A 19,883-nucleotide genomic window follows, 5' to 3' on the forward strand; every position below is an offset into this window, starting at 1 on the left:
TCTTGCTTGGGAGCTCACGGTGCTGGCCGCCTTTTCCCGCCGGCAGCAGCTCCGGGCAGGCGCGCGCCTCTGGGCTCAGAGCCCGGCGCGGAGCGCCCCTCGGCGTGGCTTTGGGCCGACCACGCTTCGTCGACATGGTCAGCACGCTGCCCCGCCATCCCGGGTGAGTCAGGTCACCTCCGTCAGAAACTGCTGCTGCTCGGGCGGCACCATCCTGACCCCGCCGGCCGGGCCCTGTGGGCCTGCCCGCCTCCTGGGGCTGCGTTCCTTTAGATAGAGAACGGCATGATCTTTGTGTCGGATTCAGGGCGTCTCTCTGGCCATCCGGGTCTTTGTTTTTGTCCCTTGCCGGAGTTAAATCGTTTTATTCATGCGAGTCCAGGATGCTTCTTTAACGTGTCTCCTATTTAACTCCCATATTTGGTGGTCATTGAAAACGAGATAATTTTTCCAACTATTTCCTACTATTTAATTTTTTCGTTAATACATGTTTGGTCCTTTTTTGTTAATGGATTACTTGTTGAACGCTCTTATGATTTTAACATTTACTGATGGGCTCTTTTGAGTGATTTTCCTGATAGCCGGTCATTATAAACTTCTCAAAGTTGCGTGTTATTCCCTTTCTTGCACAGTGAGAATTTATAAGCATTCCTCAGTGAGCACGCTGACTTTTTTCTTCTTTTGCTGGCTTTGCTGAGAATGCCTCCAGTCCATCGCTGCGGAATTTTATATTGGCTCTTAGTTTGAGGTACACTCCCGCTTCCGGTTTTCCAAAACGTTTGAGTCAAACGACATTGAATTCTGTCATCTGCTGTCTTGACCTCTATCGAAACGATCGCCTGATTTTCTTCCCTTTCATCCGTCTGCATGCAGAACATTTCTCAAACGGAGTGGTAGAGCACGCTATTGGGGGCAGTAAAGGAGGTTGTACGACCCGCTGAGTCTGGAAAGACGGAAGCCAAGTCCTCCTCGGCCAAACGAAGCAGCGACGAAACCCGCGGCCAGGAAATTTCTTCGACTCTTCAACTCACCGTTGCTCCTTCCTCTTATCCCGGCTCCTTACTCTCCATCCGCCGCACTTCTGAAACATGCGCAGGTAATCGGCGGTATTATTAGCAGTCTGAATATTAATAACTGAGTTTCTGGAATTTCTAATGCTGAATTAGATTTCTCTTTTACTTAGGATTTGCGCACTAACGTTTTTGTACATGAGGATGCACTGTGTTTTTTTTCCCCTGTGTTATTTCTATTAGAGTTAGAAATCAGGTCTCTGTTAGCTTTCTAATGTTAATAAGGGGGTTTTATATCTGTTTATAAGCGCAAAAGGAATTTAAATGGCACAGAAATAAACTTTCCTTGAAGATGTGAGTGAATTTGCCTGAGAAACGGCTCCCCGGGGCAGTGGCTTTTGTGTTTTGACAGACACGCCTGTTTCTTCTATGGTTATTGCTCAGTTCAGATTTTTTTCTCTGGTTTTAATTTGGTTTCTTCTTTTTCCTAAAAGGTCATCAATATCAATGACATTTTCAGGCTTTCAGCCTATAATTACACGTAACATCCCCTAAACTTAAAACAAAAACATTCTTTTACATTTGTCATTATTCTTTTTTTACTCCAGATGTTTCATACTCATATTTACTTTATTTTGATATTGATCTGATTTTCAGAGATTTGTTTTGGCGACTGGTTTGTTCAAAGGGCCAGTCTGTATTTGTTTCTTGAAAAATTGTTGTTTATTAATGAATTAGTTTTGGCTTTTACCTTTATTAATTCTTCTCACCTGCTTTCCTTAAGTTTATTGTTGCTTTTCTAATTTCTTTTTAAGGATACTAGTTTACATATTTTCATTCTCATTTAATGATGAATGCGTTCAGGGCTACGCAGTAGCTGGCCTTGCTGAATGGCAGGACAGAACCCTCTCCAGAGCGGGCTGGTCATACCCAGGGGACCAGCTTAGGAGGGAAAACAAGAGCATTAGCAAGTTTAAGAAGGTGCGTTATTCACAATGACCAGGACACGGAAGCCACCGAAGTGTCCTATGATAGAGGATTGGATAAAGAAGCTGTGGTATGTATATACAATGAAATACTACTCAGCTAAGAGAAGAGATGAAATACTGCCATTTGCGACAACAGAGACGGACCCCGAGATGATCACGCTAAGTGAAATAAGCCAGACAGAAAAAGTTGGAAATCACATGATATCACTTATACGTGGGATATAAACCTAAAAGCAACAAACAAACAGGACAAACAAACAGAGACTCATGGACATGGGCAATGGACTAGTGGTTACCAGAGGGCAGGGGGTGGGGCGGAGGGAGGGGGGGAGGGTGAAAGGGACCAAATACTTGGTGACAGAAAGAAACCTAACTATGGGAGGCGAACACACAATGTGAATATATATATATGCCTTACTGTTAAAATGTGTGGCTGGAACTTACTGGATTTCACTAACCAGTATCAGAAAGAAAGAAAGAGAGAGAGAGATTGAGAGAGAGAGAGAGAGGGTGGAAGCCCATTCCACTTTGGAAACGGCAGTAATTCTCTCTGTGCACTGCTGGGCGGCTCAGTGTTCAGGTTCTGGATTTCAACCATACTCAGCACAATGATGCCATGAGAAGAAAACAGGCCTCGTCTTTCCCGTTCTGTAGCTTACGATGCTGTAGGGGAGACAGATATTTTGCAAACAACCATGTAAACACACACACACACACACACACACACACATAATTGCAACCTGTCTCAAGTGCTCTGAAGAAAAATGCACTTATGTACATGTGCAGGACAGGCTCTGCTCGTAAGTCCTGTATCTCGGATTTTCATCAAGTGTCCACAGTTTTGGAGAGTTGTTTAGGTCACAAGCAGAAAAACTGCTTATTTTTTAAGCTGAAGCTAAGCCAGCATATTATCCTCCACAAAGTGTCTTTTATGAAGAACTACATATTCACTCACACACTCAGTCACTCACACACACACACAGCAAGAGAGAAAAAACCCACACAGCCGACCGGCCATCATGGGCTTATTGGAAGGTGGAAGGGAGGCACTGTGTCTCCCGAGCAGCAGCATCCTGGTCTCCTTGGAGACCACCAAGCAGAGAAAAGCAGCATGAAAGTCTCAGGAGCTTAATGGGCGGTAGAATGACGAAGGCCGACTGTAGCCTCCTCAGGTGAGGAACATTCCAGAGAAACAGCGTGATTGCGTGATTCAGGTCCAGAATCTATACTCTCAGTTGCCTCATCTAAAAGTTAGTCATAATAATAATAATAATAATAATAATAATAATAATAATAATAATAAAAAGGATATTGCTCCTTCCTATGCATTGATTATTAAAATTCTTAAGAGTAAAGACATCATATTTCCCAAGTGATTGCATTTGGATGGTCAACAAAGAATCCCAAGGATGTGGAGGTCTTGAAACTATTTACTATCTGGCCTTTCTGAGCCTCACGGATAAAATAATACTTAGCTCAGATGAGATCATGTGTTTGAAATATGTAACACGTAATCAAAGAGGAAACACATGGCCACCCAGTAAACATCTCCTTTGCAATTGTTAACATTATAAGACAGAGCATGAGGCAATGATTTTTAAAAAGCACATGATTTGGAAACAGACAAGCCTGGGTTGGATTTCTAGTGCGCCCCCATTTGACCTTGGCACATTAATAAACCTTGCTGTCTGAACATTTTTTAAATGGGGAACATAGTTCTTTAAGAGTAATTGTGCGAAGTACTTGGTACAGTGTCTGGTGCGTAGGAAGTGCCCAATGAACAGTGGCTTCCCTCTGTCTGAACATCCATCCTTCAGGGGCCGTAGCGTACGGTGCAGCTTGTCATGCTGTGGGATAGTTGTTTCCCTGAGACCAAACACATTGGAAATACGGACCCACTGAACGCATCCGAAGTTTAACCCTTTCCGCAAGAGCAATATGAAGAGGAGAGAAAGACCTCTTCTCCCTCTCGAAATGCTGCCTGATTAGGAAATCAAGGGTTTTGTGCACACACCGTACTGCGGAATGCACAAGAAGTAATCGTTGCGATATTTATTATCTCCGCTTCTTTAACCTACTATATTAGTTTTTTTTTTTTATGTTTTTATTTATTTATTTTGTTTTTTTTTTTTGTTATCCACCTGGATGTTTTCGTTTTTATTCCTGGTAATAATTTGGCCTGGTGCATTTGGAGTTAGCCGTGTTGCTATTACTGATGACAGATAATATCACTGAGGAAAAAAACACTTTGGAGGTTTTGATGTCCCAAATGTCTAAAATTGATTCACGAAGCTGGGACCAAGCCCCATGATCAGCACACAGTAACTGTTAATGTTCTTTTTGTCCTCTAACTTAATTCGGCTGTCAGAGAAAGATCTGTGGTGTGATTTCAGCTAAAGGACGATGATGTGCACAGGCGGAGTCTCGCCACGGCCAGCACAACGTCCTGCCACATCTGCTCGGTTCTCCCTGGAGGCCGTGTAAATGGGTATATATTGCTATCGTATACAACATGCTTGATTTAAAAACGTTTTCACAGCGCATTTCCTGTAAGGACCTGCTCTTTTTCTTTCCTTAAGTTTATTAATCAACCATTTCCCAGATTTCTACTTAACCTAGAATTAAGTTAAATTTACTCTTATTAGAACAAAAAAGTTATCTGTCCTGAAGACATCTCATCTTCGGATTCTGAAATTTCTATAGACACGTTGCAGAGATTATCACATTAAAAAACTCTGACATTTTAATACAGTTACAGCATAAATATTCAATATAAAATACATTAGTTTTGATATTAGTGTTGAATCCAGCATCTATTTAACAGAACTCTGTGTACAAAATGAAACAATGCGCTACTTACTAATAACCAGATAAACGAAACATGGGCTTTGACTTCAGCGAATATAAAATCTTGGAATTGCTATAGTCAACTAAAAATCCTAATAATCCACGTCAACCGCATCTGTGGGTATAGAAGTTTTTTAAAATAGCATTTTTCTTGTTGGCTCAGCAATGCATTTTCCCTCCAGGCATCTCCTTTGGAAACCACACACAATAGCAGACGTCAAGATGCTATTTGATAAAATGAGTTTCAAATGAGATAATGCCAGTTACAGAATTAACGTTAAATACATTGTGTAAGGAAATCCATATTTCGAATGAAAGTCATAAATTAAAAGGATGAATTTTACCAAGCAACTAAAGCTGATACCTGAAGTATAAAATAGTAGGCTGAAAGTAAAATATAACATTATTTATGATTAGATAGACATTGGTAGGTTTAATCTCTTTGATTTAGGAACCTGAGAATAAACTCATAGTAAAGAAAATCATGATTTACTGTATTTGTCTCCTTCTTACTATCTGTTGTAGTTATCTTGAAAACGAGAGTAGAAGAAAATGCGTAAAATTTCAGACTATAGTTGATAATGCTGTACTGCATAATTGAAATTTGCTCACAGAGTAACATTTAAATGTCCCCTCATACACACAAAGATATATATGCGGAGTGATGGATGTGTTAATTAACCGGATGGGGAGAATCCTTTCACAAGGTATGTGTATATCAAATCACTATGATGCACCCTTAAAATATCTGACAATTTTGTATGTGATTTACACCTCAATGAAACTAAAATTTAAAAAGTTCAGACCTCCATTTATTAAATCCTCTAAGTTAATAATGTAATAGCTTTGAATGTCTATTCTGGTGTACAAAGCCTTTCCATTTCTTATTAGGAACTCCGAGCATCTGTGATGTTCCTTCCCCACTTAATTCCTTGCCAAAGACTTTCCTTTGGGGAAGCAGGTTTTAAAAATTACAGCAAGGCTTCCTGCTCGACAATGAGACAATTAAAACAGAATTTCTGAGACCTCGCCAAGGACAGTCAAAGAAAGCGTTGCTTTTTATGTAGAACATTCGCTGAAGAATAGCTTTGCCTCTTGGTCAATGAGCGGATTCTCATTATTTATTTAGATTTATCTGGTAGTTATACTCTGAAGAGCTCATTAGAGTAGATTATTCCAATACCATGTTCATTTAGAGACTCATGGTATTTATCCCCTGTGTTTGGCTTCTTATTTTTGCAGATTTTACCCATTGACTATGTCTTGAATCTGGTCCCCTCTCTATTTCCCCTACCATAGGCCTTGCCCAGACTGTCACTGTCCTTCACTCAGATGAGCAGAACCGCCTGTAAACTCAGCTTCCCAGCTACCCTCTCGCCTCCTCCCTCTGCTCTCTACTCCACAGTCCCTGCGATGTCTTATCTGTAAAGAAACCAGCTGGGATTTGGATAAAGATGACATCAAATTGGTAGGTCAATTCAGGGAGTATTATCATTTTAACAATATTAAGTCTCTGATCCGTGAATATGGATGTCTTTCCATTTATTTAGGTCTTTTCTATTTTTTTTAAACAATGTTCTGTAGTTTTAACAGTGCAAGTTTTGCAGTTCTTTTGTTAATTTTATTCCAAGTATTTTATTGGTTTCGATGCTACTATAAGTGGAATTGTTTTCTGCATTTTGTTTTCAAATAGCTCATCGCTGCTGTATTGAAATATAATTGATTTTTGTAGTTGATCTTATATCCTGCGACCTTGCTGAATTCATTTGTCAATGGATTCGTTAGGATTTTCTGCATAAAAGACATTCCTTAGGATTTGAAACTAGAGACGGTTTGACTTTTTTCTTTGTAATCTTGACGTCTTTTCTTTTTCGTGTCCGAGGGCTCTGTCTGGAGCTGCAGGTGCGATGCCGAACGGAGGTGGCGAGTGTGGTCCTCTTTGTCTTGTTCCTGACCATGGCTGGAAAGCTCGGAGGTCTTCACCATTAAGTATGGTATTAGCTGAGCGATGCATGTGGATGGCTTTCATCGGATAGAGGAGATTCTCTTCTCTTTCTAGAGTTTTGTTAGATTTATTTTGTCACGGAAGGGTGCTGAATATGGTCGAGTGCTTTTTCTGTGTCTATTGAGATTATTATGTGGTTTTTGGCCTTTTTCCTCTCCATTTATCAGATTACATCATCTCTATTGATCTACCGTGTTTGCTAATTCTTTATTCTGCCAGATCAAACCTACTGTGGAACCACTTTAGTGATTTTATTTCAGTTATTGTCCTCTTCGACTCTAGAATTTCCATTTGGCTCCTTTTTTCATATAATATATATTGAACGATTCCCCCCTTCCCCCGATCTTTTGAGAGACATTGTCACCATATCTTCCTTTATTTCCTTAAGCAGATGATCAATCGGAAGGAAAAGGGAAAACTCACAGCGAGTGTTTAGTTTTGCATGCAAGTCGATGATCAAACGGAATTGTTGAGGGAGTGAACAGTAGAATGGGCCGAGGAGGTCTAACGCCCCAAATGAAGACGAACTCAGTCATAACGATGACGATAACACAAACAGCAATAACCATGCAGCTAGCGCGAACCTAATGCTCACGTCGGGCTGAGCCCGGTGCTGTGTTTGCGGCCATGACTTCGCTAGCGCGCGCGATGAGGCGCTGCTCTGCAGATGCCCATGGTGATCACGGAAAGACTGGGGGTAGCCGCGGGCCGGGCAAACGACCCGTGAACGGCAAGCCTGGGCGTCCGCACCGGGCGGCTGGACTCCAAACCTCATTCTATTAGGTGAACTATGCCAATATGTCTAAACACACGTGCCATAGGCAATGGAGGAAACGGTTAAAAATAAAGGAAATAAAATCAGAACTTTCATAGACCCCTGACAACTGTGGGTTAAAGTGAGGTCATGTTAATAGTAATTCTCAAATTATTTGGGCTCATTACCTTATTTGGGGGGTGTGACCTCAGCCCCTGCGAAGTCCACTTCCGTCAGCCCCTCAGTAACACTCCTTCGTCTCAAGAGTCGCCCGTGCCGTCTAGGGGCTGCTGCTTTCCTGCCCAAGAATCAACTGGGCTTGCGCCGCCGCCTGCTGGACGTCCGGGTCTCCACCGGTGGCCTGTCGCTCCCCCATGGCCCCCGTCACCACTGCGCTGAGTCACGGGGCTAAAATCACAACGGTCAGTGAGTTCCGAGCAGGAACGAGGACCGTGCCCGTGGCACACGCCGAACGCGTGTGTCCTGCCCACGCCCGAGGGTGTTCCTTGTAAACAGAAATCTCTGAGCCTCTCTAGGAGGTAGCATTGGGCTCGTGGACTCAGTCTCGGGAAGATGACTGACATTCCATCCCACCAGCCCGTGCGAAGCCTTTTGGTACCCGTGTGACCTGCATGGACAGCCTCCTTTCTTCTCGTGAGCGCCGGGGGACCCATGCCAGCCGATGTCCCTTCAGCAGCGCTGGCTGATCCCGTGAAGGCACCGCTGACCCAGCACTGGTGCAGCCTCGGCCTGACCCGGCTGCCCCTGTTTGTCTCCGAAACTCCTGCTGCTGACATCGCATTCTGTTTTCACGTCGAATTAATAGTTCCAGCTTGTATGTCATCTTAAGTGTGTGGACCACCAGGGAGGCGGCCAGAAAAAGGAAAACAGAGACACGCTTCTCCTCCTCTCTAGGGTTCTAGTCTTTAAAACGCGCTGCTGAAGACTCCTGTCCAGAACAGTTAACCGAATATGCGAAGGATTACCCGGAGTGAAGCCCCGGGTTACAGGAAGGGGGCTGCCTGGGGATGTACTGTCCTTACGTGCACCGGGCAGTGGAGCGGTGCCTTAACTCTAAGGAATTAGAGCTGGTGTTAGCTCTGATGGTAGAATGCGGTGAAAATAGTGCAAGCTCTGAAGTCAGACGCACTGGGTTTAGAATCCTGGTTCTTTAATGTCCGCTGAACTCAGCGGACATCATCGGGCCTCGACTGTCTATGCCGGCCACCGCTACGCACCAGTGACCAGAGATGAATGAGCCGTTACTCTGAAATGACAGAGTTCTAAGTGGCAGTGAGGCGAATCACTTAAAAGCAGATAAAAATAGATGGAAGGGGTGTACTAGGTCAGGTGTGGGACAAAGTTTCCTACCTATCTGAAATTAGATCAAGTTAATTGAAAGTTCTTAAGCCTCCATCGAACTATAAAACTGATGATCATAATACTTTAAAGAGATCGTCTTACGATTTGGAAAAAATTTAAATTATAAATTATATATATATGTATATATACATACACACACACACACACACACACACACACACACACACACACACCCCGAGAAAGACAGACAGAGAGACAGAGAGACAGAGAGGGGAGAGAGCGAGCGAGCTAATGATTAAGCAAACCGACATTCGCCTCTTGTAATCAGATTAAAGAACCTCTTGAAACTTTTGCTCTCAGCTGAAGCACGCGTCGCTTGGATCTATCTCCTCTTCTATTCCAAATTCATTGACAGATATGAAAAGCGCATTTTAACAGAAATGGTTCTTAGCAGGGACAGAGAAAGACGAAGTCCGCTCTCCGTGGAACGGAAGTCCTGAGGCTCGGCCATTACGAAGGAATCAGAGCCGAAGGAATGCGACCCCAAACGCAGCCTGGAGAAAGATACCTCGGCGGAGGTCCCCAAGGAACTCCAGAGAGGTTTTCAGGTCGGAGGCGACAATGCCAACAAGGCGACCGTGGCCGGGGTAAGTCATTAATGTCGTTCCTGCGAAACATCTGGGCGAGTCGGGGTCCCACTGCTTCCCCACTCACATGGCCGGCCAGGGAGAGCCCCGGAGAGACCGTGGGCTGGATCAGGAGCCAGAGCAGAGGCAGAGGGCGGGCTGCACCTTTGGGTGACAGGAATTAAAAATGGAAAAGGAGCAGGAGGTGTCAGGCTTCGCCCCTGCATTAAAGCCCAGGCACGAGGTTCTGCAGAGAAAGCTCTGACCCAGAGATGCCCAGAGAGGCATTTGATTGACAAGAAGGAGGGAGAACCCCACTCATGTGGCCTCCTGCCCCTCCTCTCAACAAACACACCGGCCACACCGTCCTGGGTCAGGACTTCTCGTCACGGCATGGGGATAAGAATTCCCCTCTGGGAATGAAAGTAGACTTGTGACTATCGGGGTTTTAGGTCTAAACCCTCGACTCAAAACAGGAACATAGAGTTTTACATCGTCAAAAAATTTCAAGAAAACTAATGACTTGAAACAGAGGGACCGGAATTATAAACACACAAGAAATATGCCAGGAAGCGGAGTTAATGGGAAACAACAACAACAACAAAAAAAAAACATTAACAAAAGAGGATTCGCAGCTATTATAAATCAAGACGGTTCTTGGAGATTTCCAAAAACAGCGGCAGATGAGTTCGATTGCAGAGATGACAGGAGTAAAGAAGGAATTAATGGTCCGAGAGATAGAAAGACGTGTGTCCCAGAATTCAGTGCAGAGGCAAAAGCAGCCTGGTGTGGTTTGTAGACGTTGGCCCTGACCCTCTGCTAACGAAAGCATTGTCTGGGGCACCGTTAGCATCGGCAAAGTGAGCGTGTGCTTCATATTTGGGACGCTGTACGCCAGGGAGGGGCCGAGACCCAGTCGAGGCGGGTTTTAGTATTAACAGGTTTGGTTTTGTATTTCAGAGGAATTCGTTTTATTTCATGTTATTTCCTTCCCTATGTTAAGTTTTTAGGGCTGACCAAGAAGAGGAAGGCCTGGACGTGTTGGCCAGTGTGAACGGACCATCAGCCTCTGGCATCTGCTGCTCCCGATTCTTCTCTAATACCAGCCCGGCAATCTGTGAGATGGATGTGAAAGGCCTCGCGGAATGGGCCGTTTCCGAACGTCCTCTGGTGCACGCTGCCTCCTCTCTGCGATCTGGAACTCGCACAGCTGTCCTGTACCTGGCACCCGGCGAGAAGGAAAAACTCAAAATCTCTGCTCCGCGGGGGCTGGTGACCCGTGGTGGACATGAAATGCAGATGTTGTGTTTTATGAGGGAAACTGTTAATTTCACGACGGCGACTCTGGGCTATTTACTCGATGCAAAACTCTTAGAGGAGTCTGCCACAATTTCACGTCCCAGTACGACGCCTCCATGGATGTCATTGGGAGTGTTCTGTGAGATCATTAAAAAGCTGAGCTGGGCGGCCAGTGTCTCCAGCGAGCTGCCAGCTCCAAACAGTGGAGTCAGAGACTTACCTACACCTGTGTAACCTATGTCCCCGAGATAGGTCATATCTAAAAAAACAAACAAACATTTTCTGATGTGATAAATGCGTGCTTCCTCCTGGACTCTGCTTATGTGAATAACGGTGATATTTTTCTCTTATGACATAGTTGTCTAAAATGATTGTGGCACAGACACTTTTAAAAGAGATTTACTAATTTAGGGGAGCTGCAGACAGCCAAAATGGGGAGGACTTTTACTTTGGGACATTTCGAGGAAAGGAATGGGGAATCAATTAGGGAATAGGTTTTAAAATCGCTAAAAGCATGCTTCCCGAAGCCTGTACGTGCTGGGACCAATTTGTCTGTAATGAGTCAGTCAAAGTAGGAAATGCTGCCTGGCAGACGAGACATTTAAAAGTGGGTGAGCGCGCACCCTAAAACTCCCGTCGGAACAAAATGTCCTTTGAAATTATAACTGGCTACAGGTGCTCACACTCACAGGCCATCTGTGGTCACTCAGAGGAAGGCCTGAGAGGCCCAGGAGAATTCGTGTTCTGTGACTGCAGGAGAATGATCTCGAAGCCCGACATGTACCAGCCGAACAGAGGAGACTCTTTAAGTTAAAAGAGAAATTTAAAAAGGGTTAGGATCAGTGTTCAGATGAGATACTTATCTTGGCAAAATTTTTAAAATAGAGGTTCTGCCTAGTTGATATGCTCAAAGATAGTGCAGGGGAAAAAAAAAATTAACCAGATGAATTTCGAAAGATCTACTCTGCTACCGTTTTCCTGGGCAAGAAGTAAAAATAGCAGTTCCTTAGTGACATATCTGAGGTGCCTTAAAGATTAACAACTGGATCGAGATTCCAATGGTTTGAAACCTCTAGCAGTCTGAAGATGAATTAAAATGGATTCATACTGCACTCTCCAGAATTGCTTCAATACTTGTTTGTTGTAGAACTCTGCGTCTAATCAAAATTGTCCTTGTTAATAGCAGAAGTCTGCAAACTACAGTCCAGAGGCCAAATCGGGCCCACCGCCTGTTTGTATAAATAAAGTTTTATTGGAACACAGCCATCTGTGTATTGTCTATGACTGCTTTTGCCTTGTAACAGCAGACTGAGAAGTTGTGTCAGAGCTCGTATGGCCCGCAAAGCCTAAAATACTACTTTCTGGCCATTTACGAAAAAAAGTTCACTGATCCCTGCCCAGAGCATCCAATAACGTAAAGATGCTCCTTGGGACTCGGGCTCGAGTGTGGTGAACGACGCTGTGAGTGAGAACATCGGTGCTGTGAGCCGGGGGAGGGCCTAAGGCTGGGGTCACGGCTGCGTCGCCACCAGAGACACCGGCCTTGTTAGGGGTGCACCCACGGGGCCCGGCCCGTGACGCCACAGCCGTAGGCGGTTTAATTCTCCGGGAACCTACATGCCTTGATGATGGTCGGAGACCTCCCTGGGCCACTGAGGACAGGTGTCCAGGCCACATCAGCCCACGGGTCTCGCCGTAGCTGCCGAGCGATTGATCTTTCCGCGTCGTCTCCAGCTGGAGCGATGCTGACCAGGACCGAGTGCGTCGCTCAGATCTGTGTGTTCGGAAAGGTGGGATGTGCGATGAATAGAAAAGAAACGTGATTTTTCAAAGAAGAGTTTGGGATGAACAGATTTTCGTGGAGCCTTAGTTTTGGGTGAAGCTGGTATAAAACATTAGAGGCTTGTTTCGAGGGCCGTGCGGGGTGACCAAACATCTGTTTGCTGGGGACTAAGGAGTTTCCTGGGATGTGGGAATTCCATGCTGAAGCTAGGAAAATTTGGGCAAACCAAGAAGAATCGGTTACCCTGGGGCCGCCCCTCTTTAAAGAGAAGGCGTCGAGGAGGATGAAGCCAGCGTCACGGCAGCACGAGTCCTTCCTTGTTCCTGTCCCCTTTGATTTGCAACTCGCGCATACCCGTCACCCCGCAGATGTGCCTCTCTGCACAGGACACCTGGGAGAGCCATCCACCTGCACACCTGGAAGCAGGTGACGGACCTCAGCGGAGGCTGAGGATCCGAGGGAGTCGTGAGTCTGCCGCCCCCTCCACACGCACTGGCTGCCATCACCAGAGAGGCCGGACAGGGAGAGTTGGTGGAGATGAGCTCTGCCTGATGGGAGAATCCGGCCGGCCATCAGAATGGGGCAGACGTGAGCTTGGAGGCAGAGGCAAGGGAGGAACTGGCTGAGCTGGCCCTGCTCCCCACAGTCAACGCTGCGACATGCTGGGATTGCGGTGGCGGCAGCAGGGCCAGCGGCTGCCTCTCTGGAAGAAGATGTTGAAAGAGAAGGATGGATAGAGTGGAATCAGCATGTGAAGAGAAACCAGAAACCTGTGTTACAGCGCCACCTTCTGGACATGAAAGGAAGGTTTCTGAACTGTCCTAATCAAAGCAAACAAAGCCTTTGGTAAAGAAGATGTTGGCTGCTTCAGATGTTACAGCAAACACCATGAAAAAATCACAGGAACACAGTGTCACAAAGAGAGAATGACAATTTTCCAGCAACGAAACTCAAACACATGGAATCTTGAGATGCAACTGATAAAAAAAATTCAACAGAGCTGTTATGAGGGAATTTTTATGAGATACAACAAAATTCAAAAAGGCAATTCGATAAACTCAAGAATAAAATTAATAAACAAAAGGAGTACTTTATCAAAGAGATAGAAATTATAGAAAAATAACTGAACAGAATTTTTAGAGCTGAAGAACTCAACGAATGAGATGAAGAATGCATTAGAAAACATTAGTAATAGAGCAGATCAGGTACAAGAGAGAATAAGTAACCTGGAGGATAGTTATTTAGAAATTACTCAAGTGAAAGGGAAGAGAGAACTAAGATTTTTAAAAAGTGAACAAACCCTGTAAAGTTTTCAGACTTTGTTACAAAAGCCAATGTAAGATTCATGGGTGACTATAGTTAACAATACTGTATGGCACATTTGAAAGTTGCTACAAGAGTAAATTTTAAAAGTCCTCTCATAAGAAAAAAAATCTTCATAATTATGTATAGGATGGACGTTAACTAGACTTACTGTGGTGATCATTTTCCGATATATATAAATATTGAATCATCATGTTGTACACCTGAAATCAATATAATGTTACATGTCAATTATGCCTCAATAAAAAAATAAAAAATAAAATAAAATTCGGAATGATGACATTAGATGAAATCGACTCCTAGTTGAGTCCTCTTGTTATGAAAACACCCCATTTAACTAGCTATTATATTGTCTGAGAGGACGTGTAGAAGAAAACAAATATATGTTTTTAATACTATCGTAGCCTGTCAAAACCCTCTGGTCCTATCCTGACCCCTGTCGCTAATGAGAGATATATTCAAATCAATTTAATGACGGCAATTTAATGATCCAAATGATTATCTTTCTAGCAACAAGGAACTGGAGGGGCAGCCATGGTATCTATTGTTTTCATTTGCTTTGGGTAATACTGTTTCCAGGAAAACAAAAGCAGCGTTGTGTGTGTGTGTTTTTTTTTTTTAGTTTGGTCAATTATTAGGTTAGCCACGGAGACAGAAGTGTAAATAAGTGAAAAGACAGCATTTCACAACTCTCATTTAGATTGTCATGCCGTATAGGACACTTTCGGGTATGACGCTAAATAATACATATAATGGACGTAATAACAGCACAATCTAACAGGGTTGCCTGAGGACTGTGTAAGCGAACAGGAAGAAAATACTTATTGAAGGCGTAAGTATTCAACCGATGCTAGCTAATAGGATTATTCATCGTTATTAATCATTTATATAACTGACTAACATAGTACCAAGAAATAAGTGTTTGTTAACAATAGTTTTAGCCAAGTTATCATAATATTTCTGAGTTTTCTTTGCCACTTATAAAATGAGGCTAAGCATTCCTATCCCCTAGAATTATTGAGAAAAAAATATAAAAATTTTGTGAAATTCTTATGTATTTCAATTGCAATATAATTGACACATGACATTACATTAGTTTCGCGTATACCACACGATTCGACATATGCATGTACTGTGAAGTGATCACCACAATAATCTAGTTAGCACCTATCACCACACATAATAATGAGTCTTTTTTCTTGTGATGAAAACGCTCCTAGTAACTTTTAAATATACGATAAAGTATTAACTATTTACACCATGCTATATATTATATCCCTAAAACTTATTTATTTTATACTGAGTTCTTTGCCTGAAACATACTAAGCATCTATCCATCCATCCATCCATCCATCCATCCATCCATCCATCCATCCATCCATCCACTCGTCTATGAAGCGGACATTTATTGAGTGTATACAATGTGTTTTGTGCTATGCTTAAGTGTCAGTTGATCCGTTGTAGAAAAATCATAGTCCCTAATTTCATGGACCTCATCTTCTGTTCAGTGTACACGGGATGTTGAACGAAAGGAATGAGTATGCCATGGCATATAAGTTACGGTTGTGGTGTACGAGCTGGGAATGGAAGCACAGGAGAGTAGTGTGTAAACAGAAAGACTTGCGCACCGAGGTGAAGGAACTCAGAGGCAGAGACAGTGCCTAGTGGAGCGTCGGCCAGTGCCATGAGGCCCGTGAGCGAGGATGCTCAAGCAGATCGTGACTTCCCTAGCGAAACTGGACTCAGTGTGTGGCTTATGGGGCTGTGCTGTTAAATACGAAGCCTGGTACAATAAGTATTCATGGCGAAACCTAATAAACTTATCTTCCAAAAAAACGCACTCTAAAAACGCAGAGACCAAACAGAAGATTGACATAAAGGTGTTAAGTAAACAGGAAATCATGGGTTGATTTTTTTTTTTTTATCTTTTAATGAGAATGAAACTTCTGGGGCTACTAAAGGCACACTGTAACCGTCACTTAAATTTTTCTAGCAAGAACTGACCCCTCCCAGGAGAAACTCTCTGAACTTCTCCCTTGAGGAGGGAGTGTTAGGTCACCAAGGAAACCCTCGCTGATGATGAGTTCCCGGTTTGGGCTTGATCAAGTGGGGAGGCAGCCTGCAACTGAAGAAGCCAAATCGACCTTCAGCTATAAGGAGAAAGCACAGGGCCACTAAAGACAGACAAAGACAAACAGTCAAGAGCTGTGTGGACACAGAAATGGATGGCGAGGCAAGAAGTTAAGGTTAAGGTCAAGAGAAAAGGCCCAAGACTGCTTCTGTCAACAGGATTGGGATGTCTGATGCTTAGCCTGCCATAAAGGTTCCTGTCTTGTGTACGTGTGTTCCAATCTCATTGGTCAATAAATACACTGGAAGCTGGAATTCTTTTCTCACGTTCTAAAACTTCCCGCCTAAGTCAACATACCCCTAGATTTTGTCTCTATTTGTAGGTGTGTGGTCTCCTACAGTGCAGAGTCTACCACCTGCTTCTAGAAAAACAAGACCTGCTTTAAAAATGGCACCATGACACTTGCCTCCTGAGAACTACATAGGCCTTGAATCTACGTTGAGAGAAGGGATAGATTTGAGGTGTATTTATGTTCCCTCATAAAATTCACTACCCTAAAATGCTTTCTAATATCCGGACGTGCGTGTGCATAGAACTCCGAAAAGCCAGATGAGTGACATTGGCTATCCTAACAACAAAAAAATGCACTCTAAAAATGCAGAGAACGTGGCTGAGCAGTACTCATGAGACGCGGGTTGCGTGGTTGCCACCCAGGCATTCGGCAAGGTCGCCGCCGGCTGTCCCGACACTCTGGAAGCACAGGCTGTTATGATGTCTAGAGAATGACTCTAGCCGAATGACACTTACGAGTGGATGGGTGGCCAACTGGAAATTTTCGGGTGGCAATACAGGCCCCGAACATCATCCTATTCTGCTGGACATCTTGAATGAGAACGTAGTGATCAGAATTAGGATCCAGGAAGTTCCGAAAAGGCCTGGAGCAAAATAAATTTAGTAAAGATCAATGCAAGAGTCTTCTCTTGGGTCCCAAAGCACAGGGTGATGGAAGATGTGTGGGCAGCTGTTAAAGACAGCTCCACGTAACGAGATCAGAGGACATCGAAGGCATTTGGCGCTGGTCTGGATAAACTCTTACAAAGGGGGAAGTTGAGTAAACTGGAGGGTACTAAAAATAGAGTGGCCGGGAGGGTGGAGGAACCCAAAGCCACACGGCGTGAGCACTGTCTCAACAGACCACGGCTGTAGTCACGGAAGAGAAAGACAGACCAAGAAGGCACATGTTGTCCAGCACTCGCAGGGCTGATGCGTCGAGAAGGGACTCAGCTTCTTCTCTGTGGCCGTAAGGCGAGAACCAGAGGTGCAGGCAGGTGACAGTGAGACATTTCAGCTGGCGGGTAATGAATAACGTTACATGTCACAGCTGTCGGAAGATGAGCAGGTAGAGCCCGGACAATTACTTGGAAAGGCGTTTCCAGCATCTGAGCGTCTTTGAACACTGAGGTTCTGCACTGACGGATCCCTCCCCTGCGCTTTAAATATTTGACATGTTAGCATCACCAGCCTCATTTTCACAGGGAGTCCCAATGTTGAAAACCGTTCCTTTCACGTGATTACGGTGATTTTGAAGATCTGCAGCAGAGTTCAACCAGAGTTTACTCGCATATTGATCTAACAGGTAAGAGCTGGAAGCTCACAAATGCCATATGCAAATTTGTTCCGAATGAGCTCTAAGTATGGCTTTGGAGCTAATTGCTCTGGAACTTACTTCAGTGGGGACGAAGCACCGGTCAAACGCATTTCCAAGTGAGGAAGAGGACGTGTCAGCATCGAACAGGAAAATGAGCAGCGGCACACGAGTAATCTGGAAAAGAAGAACATTCCGCCTAAAGCCTCAAGGGGGAAAAGAGACTGTTGGCTGGACACTTATTTAGAAATATTAGAATTGTGAAAACAATGGGTGCTTTTCCAGCGTGGGTCATTTAAAAAAAAAAAAGCATTTATTGTTTCAGTGTAATGTATCGACATAAAAGTGCACGGATTACAAAGTACCACCAAATAAATTGCAACTAAGTAACCACGTGAATGAGCAGCCCGAGGAAGACAGCGCACAGACGTCCCCTCCTTTCCGTCACTTCTCACTTGTCCCCAGGGGTAACGACTACCTGACTTCGAACAGCGTATGTCAGTTTGGCCAACATCTAAACTTTGTATACACGTAATCGCACAGTGGCTTTTTTTTTTTTTTTGGTGTTTCCCTTCTTTTTATTACTACCACGTTTGCAAAATTTCATCCACGTTTTTGCATATAGCGTTACTCTATTCATTTTCATGGTAAGAGCGCATCTGAACATCCCACATTTCTTTGGGCGATGCATTTCACTTTTGACTGCCGTCTGGGATGTTGCCACACTTGGGCTGCTACACAGATCGCCGTTACGGGTGTTCTGGGACTTTTCGAGGACACGTACACACGCAGTTCCTGTCGGGTGTGTGTCTAGGAACGTAACCGCTGGTTCCTGAGATAAGTGCATGTTCAGCTTTAGAGGTCAAGCTGTAGTTCTGCCACTTCTCCATTCCCTCCAGCAGCGAATGAAAATCCTATTTACCCTCCTTCCCCTGTGACACTTGGTAATGCGAGTCTTAAATTCCAGCTATCTGGTGCATGGTTAGTGGTATTCCATTGCAGTTTTTGTTTGCAGTTCCCAAATTGCTAATAAGGGTGAACGTTTCATGCGTTTATTGGGAAACCTTTTGAAAATTACCTATTCAGTTAGTATTTTGTGTACATTAACTTTATTATATTTGCTCTTTTTCTTATTGATATCATTGGATATGAGTCCTTTGTCAGTTATATGACTCAAAAAATCTGTTCCCGTGCCATGGTTTGTCCTTTTACTCTTTAGATGATATCTTTTTTGGGCACAAAATCTAATTTTAATGTAGTGATGAGTATCTTCTTTAATGCTTAGTGGTTTTTGCATCCTTAAAAAATCTTTTTATACCCCAAGGTCATAAAAATATTCGTCTTTGTTATCTTCTAGAAATCTTATTTTCTTACTTCTCACTCACTATCTGGAACTTATTTTTATGCATAATATGAGATAAGGGGTCAAGATTCCTTCCTTCTTCCTTTGTCCAATTAACACAGTCTACTTATTGAAAAAAAAATCATTATTTCCCATTATTCTCTACTGCCACCTTTTTATTGGTAAGTTAAGTGTCCATATATATGTGGATTAGTTTGTGGGTTCAATACTGTCCCATTGGTCTATTTGTGTGTTATTATGCCCATATTATAGTGTTTGAATTATTTTAGATTTAAAATAAATCCGAATATCTGATAATTTATATCTTTCAAATATATTTCTTTTTTATTGGCTTTGATATTTTAGACCTTTGCATTACCATATAAATATTTGAATCAGCTTGTCGATTTCCACAAAAAACACTTGTTCAGATTCAGATTAGAAATGTGCTGAGTATAGGCAGTTTTAGGGGAGAAGTGATAGTTTCACAATATTAACTATTTTTTATCTGAAAGCAATACAGTCTTCCCTTTATTGGGGCCTTCTTTAATTTCTCTCATTGTTTTATATTGTCCTACATAGAAGACTTGCTCATCTTCTGTTAGATTTACTTTAAAGCTCTTTGATTCTAATTTAAATGGTATTTTTTTAAAAAACTGTGTTGCAAGTATGACATGTAATTGACTTTTGCAAATTAACATGTAACTAATGGCTTTGCTAAATTAACATATTTAGTCTATTAGTGTGTCTGAGATCTCTGGAATTTTTATGTATAAAATCACATTGCTTGCAATAAAGACGGTTTTGTTTTTTCCTTTCCAATAATGGCACTTTTTTTTTTTTTATTGTCTTGCCTCACTACATTG

General features: G+C 43.2%; 2 long non-coding RNA genes across 2 annotated transcripts; one reads left to right on the forward strand and one right to left on the reverse strand.

Moving 5' to 3' along the window:
- Positions 1–898: 898 nt before the first annotated feature.
- Positions 899–7,207, forward strand: LOC118610658. The gene is made up of 3 exons (XR_004953874.1): positions 899–1,096; positions 6,146–6,314; positions 6,729–7,207. It is a non-coding gene; the product is annotated as an uncharacterized LOC118610658 (long non-coding RNA).
- Positions 7,208–11,021: 3,814 nt separating this feature from the next.
- Positions 11,022–12,636, reverse strand: LOC107516495. The gene is made up of 3 exons (XR_001598311.2): positions 12,471–12,636; positions 11,543–11,656; positions 11,022–11,112 (listed from the first exon to the last, which is right to left on the reverse strand). It is a non-coding gene; the product is annotated as an uncharacterized LOC107516495 (long non-coding RNA).
- Positions 12,637–19,883: the final 7,247 nt, after the last annotated feature.

Source organism: Rousettus aegyptiacus, unplaced genomic scaffold (genome assembly GCF_014176215.1).
Source record: "Rousettus aegyptiacus isolate mRouAeg1 unplaced genomic scaffold, mRouAeg1.p scaffold_m13_p_13, whole genome shotgun sequence".
Taxonomy (NCBI): Eukaryota; Metazoa; Chordata; class Mammalia; order Chiroptera; family Pteropodidae; genus Rousettus; species Rousettus aegyptiacus.